Source organism: Megascapheus bottae, chromosome 2 (assembly GCF_031878675.1).
Source record: "Megascapheus bottae isolate mThoBot1 chromosome 2, mThoBot2.hap1, whole genome shotgun sequence".
In the NCBI taxonomy this organism is placed as follows: Eukaryota; Metazoa; Chordata; class Mammalia; order Rodentia; family Geomyidae; genus Megascapheus; species Megascapheus bottae.
This window is the reverse complement of record NC_143510.1, coordinates 8090623-8107410: the sequence shown is the minus strand read 5'-3', so window position 1 is coordinate 8107410 and position 16788 is coordinate 8090623.

Sequence of the window (16788 nt, the reverse complement as noted above, 5' to 3'; positions counted from 1 at the left end):
TGAGGGATGGGGGTGGGGGGAGGGAAATGGGGACCAAGACATGTGAAAGGGTATCAATGTATGGGAAGTAATGCACCTTCTATCTGGTGAATATAATGTAACCCTTCTATTAATTACAATAAAATATATGAAAAACAGATTACTCAGAAGAAATAAACAATCTGAAGCACTGAAAAAAACTCAGTCTTTAGGGATCTATGGCCATTGTGTTGATAGTTTCTTCTAACTATGCATGGGAGTGGCAGAAGTCATATTTCATTGCAAAATTTCCCAATTTCTATGGTTTCTCCACAGGCTGAGGAGATGTACAGGGAAGTTAAGTTAGTGAACCATTTTCTCTCCCATTGCTTTTGTTTTTTTCTTGTTTTGAAGCTAGACATATATAATGAGGACATTAGAAAACAACTATATACATGAGGAAAATTATAAGAAAGATAAAGATGAGAGGACAGCCAGTTTGCTTTCCAGGCCAATGATATTTTATGTGTAGAAATGGGCTAAAATGATTGAGCAATAAGATCATAAAAAAAGGAAAACATTCTGAAGAGAAAAAATTGCTCCAATAATGGGGAGAATATGATTTCTAGAATTCTCACACTTTGGGATTAAAATGTCCAATGCGCATATAAAATTCAAAGCATTAAAAAAAAGTTAAACAAGAATACTACATCCAGCAAAACTATGTTACTAAAATCAGAGAAGTTAAGATATTCTCAGGTAAACTGGAATATTTTATCAAATTTAGACTTGCTGGACAAAAAATGCTAATGTGGGTTCTTCAAATTAAAATGAAAGGAAATTTGATAATGACTCAAATCCATATGAAGAAAATTAAAATCCCACTAAAGTGAAACTCAGGAGCAATTTTTATGAATAAATAGCATAGTACTGTTTAATCCCATGTTTAATACATGATTTGAGGACTTCAGTTATTTTTGAAGGAGATTTACTCTAGGATTGCTATTGTAAATTTGTGATGTCACATTTTATTTTTTTTTCCAGTCCTGGGCTTGAGCTCAGGGCCTGAGCACTGTCCTTGGACTTTCTCAAGGCTAGAGCTCTACCACTTGAGCCTGAGCAACACTTCCAGCTTTTTTCTATGTATGTGGTACCGAGGAATCGAACCCGGGTCTTCATGCATGCTAGGCAAGCACTTTAACCACCATGCCAAACTCCCGGCCTGATGTCACATTTTATTTTGTATATAATTTAAGAGACAAGGGTATAAAATATATTTATATTTTATTTTTATATTTGGAACATGCAATGAACAAAGATATAATTTTGGAGCATGAACAAATGGAAGGGTTGTGACTGGAGCTGTTGAAAAGAAAATTTTGTGTGATATTGAAGGTAAGCTGGCATATATTCAAATTAGAGTGTTATAATTTTAGCATGTTGAATGTAATCACCATGGTAACCATCAAAAATAGGAAAAAAGAACCAAAGAAAAAGTAGTAAAAAAGACTTTATATGATTCACTGGGAAATCAAGTAAGTGTGGAAGAAAATTGTTCAATAAATGACACAGAAATCAATAAGAAATAGGATAAGAAAAAATCAAAACAATATTCCTCATTAATATTTATTTTACAAATCCTCAATAACACATTAGATAACTGAGTTCGAAAACATTCTAGGATCCAATACCATATGAGTTTGATCCCCAACATAAAAAAATAAAACAAAAACTAAAAATTTTGGAATGTTTGTTACTGATCAGTGTATCCATGAAAGGACTGTATATTAAGACCAAATAGAATCAGTTCCTTGGAAACAAAAGTTTCAATACTCAAAAACTAATTAGGATAAGAGAAAACATTAACAGAATGGAAATAAATAATAATCATATTCCATAATCCAGAAAAGTCATTTAAAAATTCAATATATTTTCCTTTGAAAAAGAATTTCCATTGAGGGATGTTCAGAGGGGTTAAAATTATATATATATATATATATATATATATATACATATCTGAAGTTGTGAGTACATTTCTCCTTGAACATTGTTATCCCTTCCCATGTTTTATTCTACTTTCCCTCCCACACATCCTCCCATGTTGTAAAGTTATTTCCAACATATTGTCTTGTGAATATCGCTGTTACATAGGTCTACCTTTTGTCCTTTATCTCATTGTCTTGTTATTTCCCTAATTCAAATAAACAAATAAAGGCATATACAATACACCAGGTACCAAAATTAGATATAGTAACAACAGGGGATAAAATCATCAAGTTAGGAGAAAAGAAAAAAAGAAATAGCATCATACAGTACATTAAAAACAATTGCATATCCTGGAGTTGATTTCACTTTACATCATCTTATATGCTTATATGCATATAGCTATTAAGTAGTGGTAATCCACAATTAGGACTATCCTAGATACATATTAATTATTAGAAATGATGGAGACCAGGGAAGCTATGTTTCTTTGGGTCTGACTTACTTTACTTACTACAATTTTTCCAAGACTTTCTATTTCATTACAAATTGGGTGATGTCAGTATTTCTGATGGCAGCATGGGATGCCATTGTGTATCAATTCCACATCTTCTTGATCCATTCATCCATCGAGGGGCATCTGGGTTGAATCCACATCTTAGTTAGGGTAAATAATGCTGCAATGAACATGATTATGCTTGTAGATTTAGTATGGCCTTGTTTATGGGCATTTAGTTATTAACCAAAGAAGTGAAGGGCCTCTATGATGAAAACTTTTAAAACTTGAAAAGGGAAATTAAAGCAGAACTAACTAAGGAAGTGGGAAAACCTCCTAGGTGCCTGAATTGGGAGGATCAACATCATGAAAATGTCAATCCTGCCAAAGGCTATCTACAAATGCAATGTAATGCCCATCAATATCTCAACATCATTCCTTAATAATATAGAGAAAGAAATCCAAACATTCATATGGAATACCAAAAGACCCCAGACAGCAAAACAATCCTTAGAAAAAAGCACAGCACAGGAGGAATATCAATACCAAACTCAAACTCTATTAGAAAGCTATAGTAAAAAATAAAAATAAATTAACTGCTTGGTATTGGCACAAGAACAAGCCTGAGGACAAAAAGAATAGAATTGAAGACTCAGAAATGAACCCATCGAACTATGGCTACCTAATCCTTGATAAGGCCCCTACAAAAATAGGATGGAAGAAAGACAGCCTCTTCAATAAGTTGTGCTGGCAGAGCTGGTAAATGTGCTTTCATGATAAAAAGTACTCAACAAACTAGAAAGAGAAAGAAAATGCCTCACCATAATACAAACCACATGGAAAACACTCAATGAGTATTATTAAAAATGGTGAGAAAATATTGATTTAAGATTATAAACAAGGTCAATGCCTTGTTGGCTACATTGGCTACTTCTGTTCAATACAATTAAGTGTTTAACCAGATGAGAGAGTCACAGGAAAAAAGGAAGGAAGGAAGGAAGGAAGAAGAAAGGAAGGAAAGAAGGAAGGAAGGAAGGAAGGAAGGAAGGAAGGAAGGAAGGAAGGAAGGAAGGAAAGAAGGGGAGAGTAGGAGGGAGGGAGGGAGGGGGAGAAAGTGGGGAAGGAAGAATAGGGAAGGGAACGTGAGAATGGAGGAAGGGAAAAGGGAAGAAGAACTTGCTACTGTTCACAGCTTTTAAGAACATTATTCAGCAAATACAATTTCACAAAAAATTCTAGAATTTATAAATTCACCACAGTTGCCAGATATGTCACCTCTCAAAAATTACACTCAGATATGGCAACAAGAAATGATTCAAAAGTAAAATCCTGAAAACATTTGCATTATAATAGCATCAAAAAGAATAAAATAATGAAATATTTACCAAAATATAAGAAAAAAATTAAGATTTCTCAAAAAAAATCAAGCAACCAGTCAGTGGAAAGACACTCACACCAGTAATATGGAGGTTTAAATCCTATTAACATTGCATTACTGCCTTGCATGCTTTGGATGTTATTTACTTTCTCAAAGATTCATGCTAGGTATAATGTAAGTGATTTAAGGTGGTAGAAATTTTCAGAGGTAGAGCCGAGAGAGAAATGACTGGGTACTATGGACAGCAATTTGAGAAGGTCTGAATGTTCACATCATGGAAGTGAGCTATGTCTCTGCTGTCAGATTTTGTTTTCTCAAGGTGGAGCAGGTTGTTTGGAGAACAAGGACTCCCATTGCTTCGTCCCATTAGCAAGGGTTGCTCCTCTACCTGATCTACTTTCTGTGGTAATTCAGCCAAACACCTCTGACCAGAATGCTGGTACCATGGTGATTAAACTTTCCTGCCATCACACTGATGAGGTAACTAAATTTCTCTAGTATATCAGATTTTATATGATGTTTTATATATCATATATATTCTTTATTATAATGTGTTTCATCTCAAATATTTTGTTATAACAAGCATGGCAAACATACATATTTTTGTCTTTAACTTGCATGTCTTTCTCTCTCATTCACTCTCTTCTCATGCATTATTTATACAAATACACGTATATATGTATACATATACATATATATATATATAGTTTTAACCTAAGTTCGGGATTTTTTTGGTTCTACTTGTATTTAACACAATTGTTCACATCCAAAATGTCTAAGATAAATTAATATCTTCAATTTCACATTGAAAAAGTCCTTACTGTGGGTATTCTTGATCACAGCTCTTGCAAATTGAGTGGATTGGGAAAGAAATAGCCAGCTATTCTGGGTTTATTACTAAACAATCACAAAAAAAGTATAAGGGAAGAGACTGAAGAGAGGAAGGAAATGTTGAAGGGAAGAATCAAATGCGATGAATAGTCACAATTACAAATTAGATAATTGGGCATGGAAACATTTGCTTTAATTTGAACATTCTGCACTGCATTCTGAATTCACTGCTGTCTATTTGTGTCAAAGCATCCCTATTTCTTGTTTCTTAGTAACTTTAAAAAATAATTATCTTCAGCTGGAAATAAAATATTCTGTGTGGCACATTATGGAAAGGAAGGCACTTGCTATCTTACTTGTGTTTATGATTCAATAGCCAAAAATGACTAAAAACTGGAAAAGATGTACTCTCATATCCTGACAGAGGAACTGGTGGCTCTGGATATGACCTGTAATGTTACAGTTATAATTATAGCTATAAACTAGATTCATTCAATATGTTTATTTTTTTAACAAACATATATAACTGTTTTCTTAAAACTTGATTCCATGAAAAAGGGACACCTATCCATTCTATAATGAAATTGAAAAGATAGACTCAGTTTAAAAATAAACTAAATTAAAACTGCTGAAAGGCACAAAGAATGTCTTGTGCTTTCAATAGTCTGATTAATTCCTCTCACCTAAGTTCTTAGGCCTTAGTAAGTCTGGTGTTTTCTAATAGACCTCGTTTAAAATTTATTAGAGAAGATGGCCACAACTAACGAAATGTTCCTCACATTTGTCTCTAGATGGAAAACTCTAAGGACAACACATTTATGATATCATTTGTTAGTTAACAATTGGTAAGATGGTTGAAATGAACAACAAATGATATCCTTAATTCATTTTGTGATTCACAACTTCCATTACCTGAAGATTTTCTATTTGCTTTAGACTATGCTTTGCACCTACACACACACACACACACACACACACACACACACACACACAAATAGAAGGTATTATATATTGCATGCTATATATCAACCCTGAATTACATGTTGTATATTGTGTATCAATATACCATGGATTATGTATATGTGTGTGTGTGTTAAAAGTTTAAGTTAATCGGGGCGAGGAAGATGGCGCCGAGACAATAGGGACGCTGCCTAGCTCTCTCTCACAAAAAGAGAGAACCAGGGAGTCCACGAGCCAACTACCTTAAGAAATCCACAACAACAAACTCAAAAAGCAACGGAGAAGGACTCAAAGCGGAAAAGAAATCCAGATAAAGCTCACATCCAACTTTCTCAAAGAATTCGGAATGCGAGGACCCCTCCCCCACCCCTCGCCACCAGCTCCAAGTTGCAAAAAGCCGCAGTGGAGGGCTCTGGGCTGGGCAGCCCCGACCTGCAGAAACCAGCATAGACCGGGCCAGCGAGACGCGGAAGCAGCAGAACCCAGACGCGGAATCAGAACAGCAAGCAGCGGAACCCAGACGTGGACCACAGGCTGTGGCCGAGATCCGAGGGGAATGAAGGATTCTCCAATACCATGCAGCACCCACAGATGAACACAGAGGCGTGAGTAGCTCAGCGGGTCCCCAAACCCATCGGGAAAGCAGAGCTGGTGCCAAGCAATAGAACTTAACTCAGACCTCTCCACACTGCCCGAGAAAGACTGGCAGGAGCAGGGGGGCAAGGAATTTAGAATCCTGTCCCTTCCTTCAACAGCCCCCTCCCCCAGGCCTCTGACTGGAGACTGACAGGCGGGTGGCGCTAAGACCCAGCACCCCACCAAGGATGGCAGAGGAGTCCCAGCTCCACCCGCCCACCAGGTTCCTCTCCCAGGCCACTGGGTCTGGAGAGTGGGGGGGGCGCTGAGACTCTGCCTTACAACAGTGGGTGGGGTATGTGGGAAAATAGGAGCCAGCACCTGTCCCCCTTAAATCTTGAGCCAGGCATCCTCTAGCTGGAATCCTGAGCAAGACAGCACCCAGGGGCCCCCCACAGTCACAGACTCTCTGACAAAGCAGCAGGGAACTGAAGGGCTCACCAGCAGCCACACTCGACTTCTGAGAATCAGAAAGGTGCAGCCCCGCTCTTGGAGCCCACATCCTCAGCTGAGCCCCACCCCTGGGAACAGAGTGGACACCTGCTGGTCCTGCTGAGAGCCCCTGGAAACTCCCAAACTCCACACCCTTGATCGGGGGCCTCCCTAGAAGCAGCACAGGCAAACCAACCATCCACCCAGCTCGCTGAGACTGAAGCTCGCAGATCCATCCCATGGCCCACTGTGAGGCCACTGGTTGGGCTGAGAGCTAGTTGTGCATCAGCACACAGCCTCTGGTAACAGGCTGAACACCTGCAAAAACTGCAAACTCTGACCTAGTCAGCAGAGGAATCAATTTGGCAGAGAACCACAGGTATTCACATATTCCCAGAAACACCAGTCCCAATCCAAGTAAAGACCGCTACCTATTGACCACAGAGTGAACTACAACAGTTCTCGATGCCGAGGACAGCGCAAAGATGAATTACGACATACATAAATAATCAAAGTCCCATGCAAAGCCCAAAAGGTAACAAGAGCAAAGGGAGGAGAGAGATGTCACCTTCTCAAGAAATGACACCTGAAGGGACACGAAACATGACCCTATTCAAGGAGATGATTGTGAACATGACTAAAGAGATTAAAACAGAACTCCAAAAACAATTCCAAGAACATAAGCAGGAAATCTCCAAAGAGCTCCTTGAATTCAAAAGAGAAATGGAAGAAAAGATTAATACCTTCAGAGCAGACATGATCAGCTCAGTGTCCACACTTCAAGCAAAAATGGAGGCATTAAGCAGAGATTGACGGAGATGGAGGATAGAACATCAGAAACAGAAGATAAAACACAAGAGCTGGAACAGAGAATTGCCACCATGGAAAAATCAGTAAGAATCCACCAGAGAGAGCTCCAGGAACTGGCAGATGCAGCAAAGAAGTCTAATCTTCGTATAATAGGGATTGAGGAGGGGGCCAAATTCCAGGACAAAGGTATGCAACCTTTATTCACCAAAATCATAGCAAAGAAATTCCCCAACTTCCAAGGGGAAAATACTCACATTATTGAAGGTTTCAGGACCCTAAACAGGCAAGATCCTAGAAGGAACTCATCTAGACATATCATAGTAAAGACACTAGACCCGAATACCAAGGAATTGATCTTAAATGCTGCAAAAACAAAGAAGGAGCTATATTATAATGTGAAGTACATTCGAATTACAGCAGATCTCTCCATGCAAACCCTAAATGCAAGAAAAGCTTGGAAAAACATCATTGATGTCCTGAAGACCAACAACTGCCAACCCAGACTGATATATCCAGCAAAACTAGCATTTACATTTCTCCAAAGAGAAGCTTTATGAATATGTGCACACTAAACCCGCGTTACAAAGAATACTAATTAATCTAGAACAAATTGTAGAACACCAAGAACCCCCATCAAGAAGCAAACATCTATAATTCACTAAACACAGAAGGGGAAAAAAGAGAGAGAAAGAAACCTAGAAGTAAAAATAAATAACGACAATGGATAGTGATCACTTCTCCATAATCTCCCTAAATGTGAACGGGCTGAACAATCCAATCAAAAGACACAGAGCAGCAGACTGGATTAAGAAACACCACCCATCCATATGTTGCCTCCAAGAGACCCACCTCACTGCCAAAGACAGAAACAAATTCCAAGTGAAAGGATGGAAACGAATTTTCCACCCCAATGCACCATACAAAAAAGAAGGAGTAGCAATCTTAATCTCCAATAAAATTAACTTCTCAGTAAAATCAGTACATAAAAATAGAGATGGCCATTATATATTAGTAAAGGGTACAATCCATACCTATAATATTACAGTTATGAACATCTACTCCCCCAACACGGGAGCACCAAAATTCGTCAAACAAACTCTTTTAGAATTACAGAACAAGGTAGACTCAAACACAATCATAGTGGGAGACCTCAATACACCACTCTCAACAAATGACACGTCAACTCAACAAAAGTTAAGCAAAGACACCATTGACTTAAATGACACCATAACCTAGCTGGGCTTAACATATGTACACAGAGTCTTCCACCCAATGACGAAACTTTTTACATTTTTCTCAGCAGCACATGGAACACACTCCAAAATAGATCATTTAATAGTTCATACAGAAAACTTAAGCAGATACAAGAGGACTGATATAATCCCATGCATCCTATCAGACCACAGTGGAGTCAGACTAATTCTGAACAATGCAGTCAAAGTCAAAAAGCATTCAATCACATGGAAACTGAACAACACACTTCTGAATAACTCCTGGGTAACACATCAGATCAGAAATGAAATTAAAAACTTCCTTGAATGTAATGACAATCAAACATCACAAAGGAACTTATGGGACACAGCAAAGGCAGTTCTAAGAGGCAAATTTATCGCACTACGAGCGCATATTAAAAAGTCAGAAGAAGAGCACGTAAATAACCTTAAAAAAAACCTGAAACACCTAGAGGAGCAAGAAAAATTTAATTCTAAAACAGCTAGAAGGACAGAAATAACAAAAATAAAATCAGAAATTTCAGAGATTGAAATAAGATCTACTATACACAAAATTGATAAATAAAAAAGTTGTTTCTTTGAAAGAGTCAACAAAATAGACAGACCCCTAGCAACATTAATCAAAAAAAGGAAAGGGGAGACTCAAATAAACAAGATTAGAGATCCCATGGGAACAATCACAACTGATTCCCAAGAAATCCAGTCCATAATGAATAGGTACTACCAGGGCCTATATTCAAAGAAACAAGAAATCTAGTAGAAATGGATGATTTCTTAAATAAATATAAGCTACCCACACTGAACTACGATGAGGTAAACAAATTGAACAGACCAATTTCTTACAACGAAATTGTGGAAGCAATCAGGGAAATGCCAACCAAAAAAAGCCCAGGTCCAGATGGATTCACTGAGGAATTCTACAAGACATTTAAAGATGAAATAACACCTATACTCTTGAAACTCTTCCGAGAAATAGGAACAGAAGGAGCAATACCAAACTCATTTTATGAAGCTAATATTACTCTCATCTCCAAACCAGGGAACGACGCCCCCCCCAAAAAAATAATTACAGACCTATCTCTCTAATGAACACAGATGCAAAACTCCTCAATAAAATATTAGCTAACAGAATCAAGAAACAAATTTAAAAAATCATACACTGTGATCAAGTAGGCTTCATCCCACAGATGCAAGGTTGGTTTAACATTCTCAAATCAATCAATGTAATACATCACATCAATAGAGCTAAGGATAAGAATCATATGATAATTTTTCTGGACACGGAGAAGGCATTTGACAAAATACAACATCCATTCATGTTGAAAGCACTAGAAAAAATAGGAATAAGAGGTACATTCCTCAAAATAGTGAAAGCCATATATGAAAAACCAACAGCCAGTATTATACTAAATGGTGAAAGACTGGAACCATTCACCTTAAAATCAGGAACTAGACAGGGATGCCCACTCTCTCCACTTCTCTTCAACATAGTGCTGGAACCCTTAGCCAGAGCAATAAGGCAAGAAAAGGACATCAAAGGGATCCACATAGGGAAAGAAGAAATTAAACTATCCCTATTCGCAGACGACATGATCCTCTACTTGAGTGACCCAACAAACTCCACTCCCAAACTCCTAGAATTAATAAACTACTTTAGCAAAGTGGCAGGATACAAAATTAACCTTCAGAAGTCAATAGCCTTCTTGTACACCAAGAATACACAAACAGAAGTCCAAATCAAGAAAATGATCCCATTCGCAATAGCCCCCAAAAGAATTAAATACTTAGAAATATACTTAACCAAAGATGTAAAGGAATTATTTAATGAGAACTATAAAAGCCTAATGAAAAAAATTAAAGAGGACACTAGGAAATGGAAAGACATCCCATGCTCATGGCTAGGGAGAATCAACATAGTGAAAATGGCCATACTGCCAAAATTGATATACAAATTCAATGCAATCCCCATCAAAATCCCAAAGACATTCTTTATGGAAATAGAAGATATAATCCAAAGATTCATATGGAACAAGAAAAGACCTAGAATAGCCAAAACAATTTTAGGCAAAAAGAGCAATGCTGGTGGTATTACAATACCAGACTTCAAACTCTACTATAGAGACATAATAACAAAAACTGCTTGGTACTGGCACAAAAACAGACCAAGAGACCAGTGGAACAGAGTAGAAGACCCAGAAATAGAACCACATACATATAGGCAACTTGCATTTGACAAAGGAGCCAAAAATATACAATGGAACAAACACAGTCTATTCAATTATTGGTGCTGGCAAAAGTGGGCAGCCACATGCAGAAAACTAAAAATTGACCCTAGCCTGTCGCCATGCACAAGCATTAACTCAAAGTGGATCAAAGACCTCAACGTCAGACCGGAAACCGTGAAACTGCTACCTGATAAAGTAGGAGAGACACGAGAACTCGTAGGCACAGGCAAAAGATTCCTGAACAGAATCCCAGGGTCACAGCAGATTGGAGAGAGACTCGATAAATGGGACTACCTAAAAATAAAAAGTTTCTGTACAGATAAAAACATAGTTGCAAAAGTAGAGAGACAGCCAACCAACTGGGAAAAGATATTCACCAACAATATATCTGACAAATGCTTAAATCTAGTATCTACAGGGAACTCAAGAAACGAATCCCCCCAAAACCCAATAAACCATTCACTAAATGGGCAAGGGAACTAAAGAGAGACCTATCAGAAGAAGAGATTAAAATGGCAGAAAAGCATATGAGAAAATGTTCATCATCTATGGTCATAAAGGAAATACAAATAAAAACAACCCTAAGATACCACCTTACCCCAAGAAGAATGGCCAAGATATTGAATTCAGACAATGACAGTTGCTGGCGGGGTTGTGGAGAAAAATGAACCCTACTACACTGCTGGTGGGAATGCAGACTAGTTCAGCCACTCTGGAAAGCAGTGTGGAGGTTCTTAAAGAACTGAAAATAGACCTTCCCTATGATCCCGCCATACCACTTCTGGGCATCTATCCTGAACATCATGACCCAGGATATTACAAGGACACCTGCTCAGCTATGTTCATCTCTGCACTATTCACAATAGCCAGGCAATGGAATCAATCCAGATGCCCTACTGCAGATGAATGGATACAGAAAATGTGATGTATATACACAATGGAATTCTACATAGCCAACAGACAAGTTAAAATAATGGCATTCACAGGGAAGTGGATGAATCTAGAGCGAATCATGTTGAGTGAGACAAGTCAAGACCTAAGGAACAAAAGGTGCATGGTATCCTTAATATGCGGTTATTAAATCCAAAGAGTACAAGAGCGAGGACTCAATAACTGCATACCCAAAGCTATGGACATAGTAATGGAAATACAAACATAAGTATATAGACATAAAAACCTATGACTCTATAGACGTAATGTTTTATTTCATAAATTGATATGTTTCTATGACAAACAAACCCTTAGCCTAATTTTGATTAAGTTCTAAATACTAAGTCCCAGAGATTGTAATTAGAGATTCCCTCCTTGAACACTTGTTTGTTAAACTTGTCATTTAAAATATGATATAAACATAAGCCATATAATCAATAATTGTTGTTCTTAAGGTACTATGTTATCTCTCTTCACTTTTGCTGTCCCTTGGTTATCTCTATTGTTACACTATCTCACTTTGTTACCTGATATATCAGATACATTTGTATTTGGTTATCTGAAATTGGATAAGGAATGGGGGAAAACAAGATGAGGGGTGGGGGTGGGGGGGAGGGAAATGGGGGCCAAAACATGTGAAAAGGTATCAATGTATGGGAATTAATGCACCATCTATCTGGCAAATATCATGTAACCCTTCTATTAATCACAATAAAATATACATGAAAAAAAGTTTAAGTTAATCATTGTTCTATCCTCACAATCTTAAACCTGAGAGAAAGCACTAGATTAATCAAGTGACCAGATACACACTAAAGTATCACTTGATATTAACAAAAGAAGAAGGGCTGAACCTCAGTAGCAGTGGAGGGAGGGAAGAAGACCCTTCCCGAACATGCCATGAAATCATCATGGGTCAGCCATTCCTTGGTATTCAAACAGCCTGAAAATAACCCGTGAAGGTAAGCTACACGAGCATCTGGGCAGACGTGTAATTCACAAGCTTCCCTGTGGTCTCAGCGTCTTCTAGAAAATCATGGAAATTTCTGGGATAGACACCATGACCTCCAATGACTTCCAGACCTTGTGAACTAGAGATTGTCTCGGTTTCTTAACAATCCCCTAAAGATTGTGGTGGGACTTCTTCATAAAATTGAACCTTTCAGAAGTTCTGTAGACCTGATCGGTACCTGACCAGATATATCTAAGCTCAACGTCCTCTCCTGGTGTGGACTAGACACAGTGACCCTCTAAGGTTTGTTTTTGGCAACAGCATCAGAACCGACTGGTTTAAGCAAACAACTTTAAGTGAATTGCTTAGCATCTTTCTTCTTGTGCAAAGCTGAAATTTCCGGTCCATCCCACATGCAGTGAGTCCTCTGGAGAACTCTGAGCACAAGGCATGGTGACAGAGGCTATGGGGCATTGTCACTGTAAGCTGTGTATACATATGAGAATAAGTAGAAAACTTCACAGGGCAGGATTATTACAGGGGTGCATCAAGAGCAGGGTCAGGAAAAAGGAAGGGAAGTGGAAAGTAGTTAAGAAACCTGTGATTTATTAGGGATCATATCATTTTTAAAAAGTTACCCGAAGTTAGAACTTTCCAGAAGAGTGATGGGAAATGCTACCATTGGCTTTTAGGGGAAAAGAAATTTAGCAAAAGTCAAAACTACTGCAGCATCATCATTTTTCTCGGTTTCTCCATCAGCACACTTAGGTGCTTTGACAGGGGTAAACTCCTGACAAAAACCAGGCTAAGCCAGATTGAAGATATCGTCCCTCACAGCCATAGGCTACTCCAAGAACAGAATGAAAAACTCAGTTAAATGTTTGGAAAGGTCAAAAAGCCAGAAAGAAGAGACATTCTGATTAAAAGCCTTCCCAAAAGGCAGGAAGACCTTCCCTGGTCTCTAATTCAAACGTAGAGATGTTTAGCTCATGCTAGTTTCCTGGTTAATTTTTCAAGAAAGTGGGTTGTTAAGAATCAAAATACTACAGGAGCTGCCAGAGTCAAAAGCCCAGGCTGGCCCCAAACTGTGAACTGGGTCTGGCTGCTCACCAAGCTCTTGCTCTCTCTTTTAATATCTGCTTTCTTCTTTCTTCAGATTTCTTTCTGACATCTTCCTCAGCTTTAAAAGACTTCCCTTTAAGCTTCATTATTTAAGACAAAGAATTCCTACAAAGCCTTGGATGTGAACTGTGCTCTTTAGTTTCCAAAGCTAGTAATTATACAATACATATACGTATCTGTGGATAGATAGAAAGCCAGATGAAATCAATTATGTATATGAATACAATTGGGTGGATTTAATTTTGATCTGAACACCTTTAACGCAGATGACACCAGAAGATTAATTTTTCTTTTTATACTCCCTTGAATTCCTGATTTCTAGCAGGAAAAACAAAGAGCTTGTCTTAGTTGTGTCTCCATTGCTTTTCTTCTTTTCTTTTATTCATATATTTTAATATATTTTTATTAAATGCCATTCACCAAAGCAGTTTCTGAATACAGGGAATCTTGATCACTACTCTCAACATTCTCACCCCTCCCCAAGCCAGCCTCTCCCTCACTTTCCTTAATCTTTGGTTATGTATTGAGTTTTTTTGCCATTTAACCAAGCTGTTTGTATTTACCACGCATCTTGATCTGTATTTTCACTTCATCATCTTCACTTTCTATATAAACCATTCCTTCCTTTGTATTTCTCACTTCTGTAGTACATACAATGAATTCTTTCCTGTATTCTCCCTCCTTCCTCCTCATTCTTCTAATCCTCTCCTTTAGGTTTCACCCTCCTCATTTCCTTACAAGTATCTATTTCCTGGTACTTACGTTGATGTCATCTTTTCAAAGAATTACACTATGTGTCCTTTCCTCAGACTCCATTGTGCTTCACTTCATTCATTTGTAACCCCTTGATTACCACCCAATATGTTTACTTATAGATTTAATTTATAAGCACCACAGATGAGGAAACCCATATAGACTTTGGTTCACTGCGTCTTTCTTTGCCTATTTCTCTTACTATAATTTTCCCACGACTTTCCATTTTCTTATGAATAATACATATCATTCCTTCTGATGGATGAGTAGAATTCCATCGTGTGTATATATCACATTACCCTGATGCATTCTTCCATTGAGGGGCATCTGGGCTGATTATATATCTTGTCTGTGGTAAATAGCTGGAATGCAGTTTTTTCACATAAAATATGAGAAGTAAAAAGGAATAATGTAAGGATATATATATCATATATATGACATGTATATTTATATATCTATACATATGAAATATGTATAAAAGAGTAGACAGGTACTTTTATATCAAGATCCATCCAACTGTACTAACTGGGCCATAGCCAGTGTGGAAATCTATTAGCCCTATCTCATAGTAGTAATTTTATCAAAGGTACAACAGCTTGCTGATCTCTCCAACATCTGAAACAATAAATTTCCATATAATCCAAATAAAATCAGGACTCAGACCAACATTCATACATCAGAATTCACATCCACATCGTTTGTGTGTGAGCAACATGTATTTTATCCACTGAGGAATGAAGTAAATGTGTGATACCCAATGGAATGCTATTTATCCACATGTCTGTGGTAACATCAGAAAACACTGTGTGGAAGGAAATAAGTCAGACACCAACAAGAAAGATGACGCATGGGGACATTTACCTGAGGTATCTAGAAGATGTGAATTTACAAAGATATAAACATGTTTTTGAGAACAACTGCAAAGGGGAATTGGCTAGGCAAGTATACTCACTTGATGCTTGCCTTCAGCCTTCCTTTTGCCTTACCTTTTTTTTTCGGTTTTTTTTTATTGTGATCAATAGAAGGGGTACATTATATTCACCAAATAAAAGGTGCATAATTTCACAAACATTGATACACTTTCTCATGACATGGTCCCCATTTCCCTCCCACCCTCCTCCCACTTATCTTGATTTCCCCCTTCCCTATCCAATTTCAAATAACCAATTAAGCACATATAAAATATTTCAGATAACAAGGTGAAATATTGTAACAATATGAGATAATCAAGAGATGGCAAAAGAGATGAGAGATAATATAGTACATTAAGAACAACAGTCATTCATTATATAGCTTTTGTTTCCTTATCCTGGAGGTCCTTATATTTAGTGTCATACTATTTGGCCTAATGTTTCTAGATTTTGTTCTATTGTAAATCTCTGTTAGGAGAGCCCAAGGTTTCTACTGATTATGACAAATGAGGGAGACTATTTGACCTATGTTCATTTGAGTCTGGTTTCCTTCACTTAATATGATTTTTTCTAAGTCTTTCCATTTCCCAACAAATGGGGTGATGTCATTCTTTCTGACAGCAGCGTAGAATTCCATTGTGTACAAATACCACATCTTGTTGATCCACTCATCAACTGAGGGACATCTGGGTTGGTTCCATATCTTTGCTATGGTAAATAGTGCTGCAATGAACATCGTTGTGCTAGTAGATTTAGTATGTCCTTGTTTCTGGACGGTTGGGTAAATGTCTAGTAGTGGAATTGCTGGGTCATAGGGGAGCTCTATTTTTAGTCTTTTGAGGAACTGCCATACTGCTATCTATTTGATAAGGTAGTCAAAAAAAAATAGAATGGAAGAAAGACAGCCTCTTCAACAAGTGGTGCTGACAGAACTGGTTAAGCACATGCAGAAAACTAAAGTTGGATCCTTTTTTGTCACCCTGCACTAGAACCAACTCCAAATGCATCAAAGACCTGGAGGTAAAAGCTGTCACACTGAAAACTTTGCAAGAAGGAATAGGAGATACACGAGGCCTCCTTGCACAGGTCAAAACTTTCTCAATATGGACCAAGAATCACAACAAATCAGAGAAAGGCTGGATAAGTGGGACTGCATTAAACTGCAGAGCTCCTGTAAGG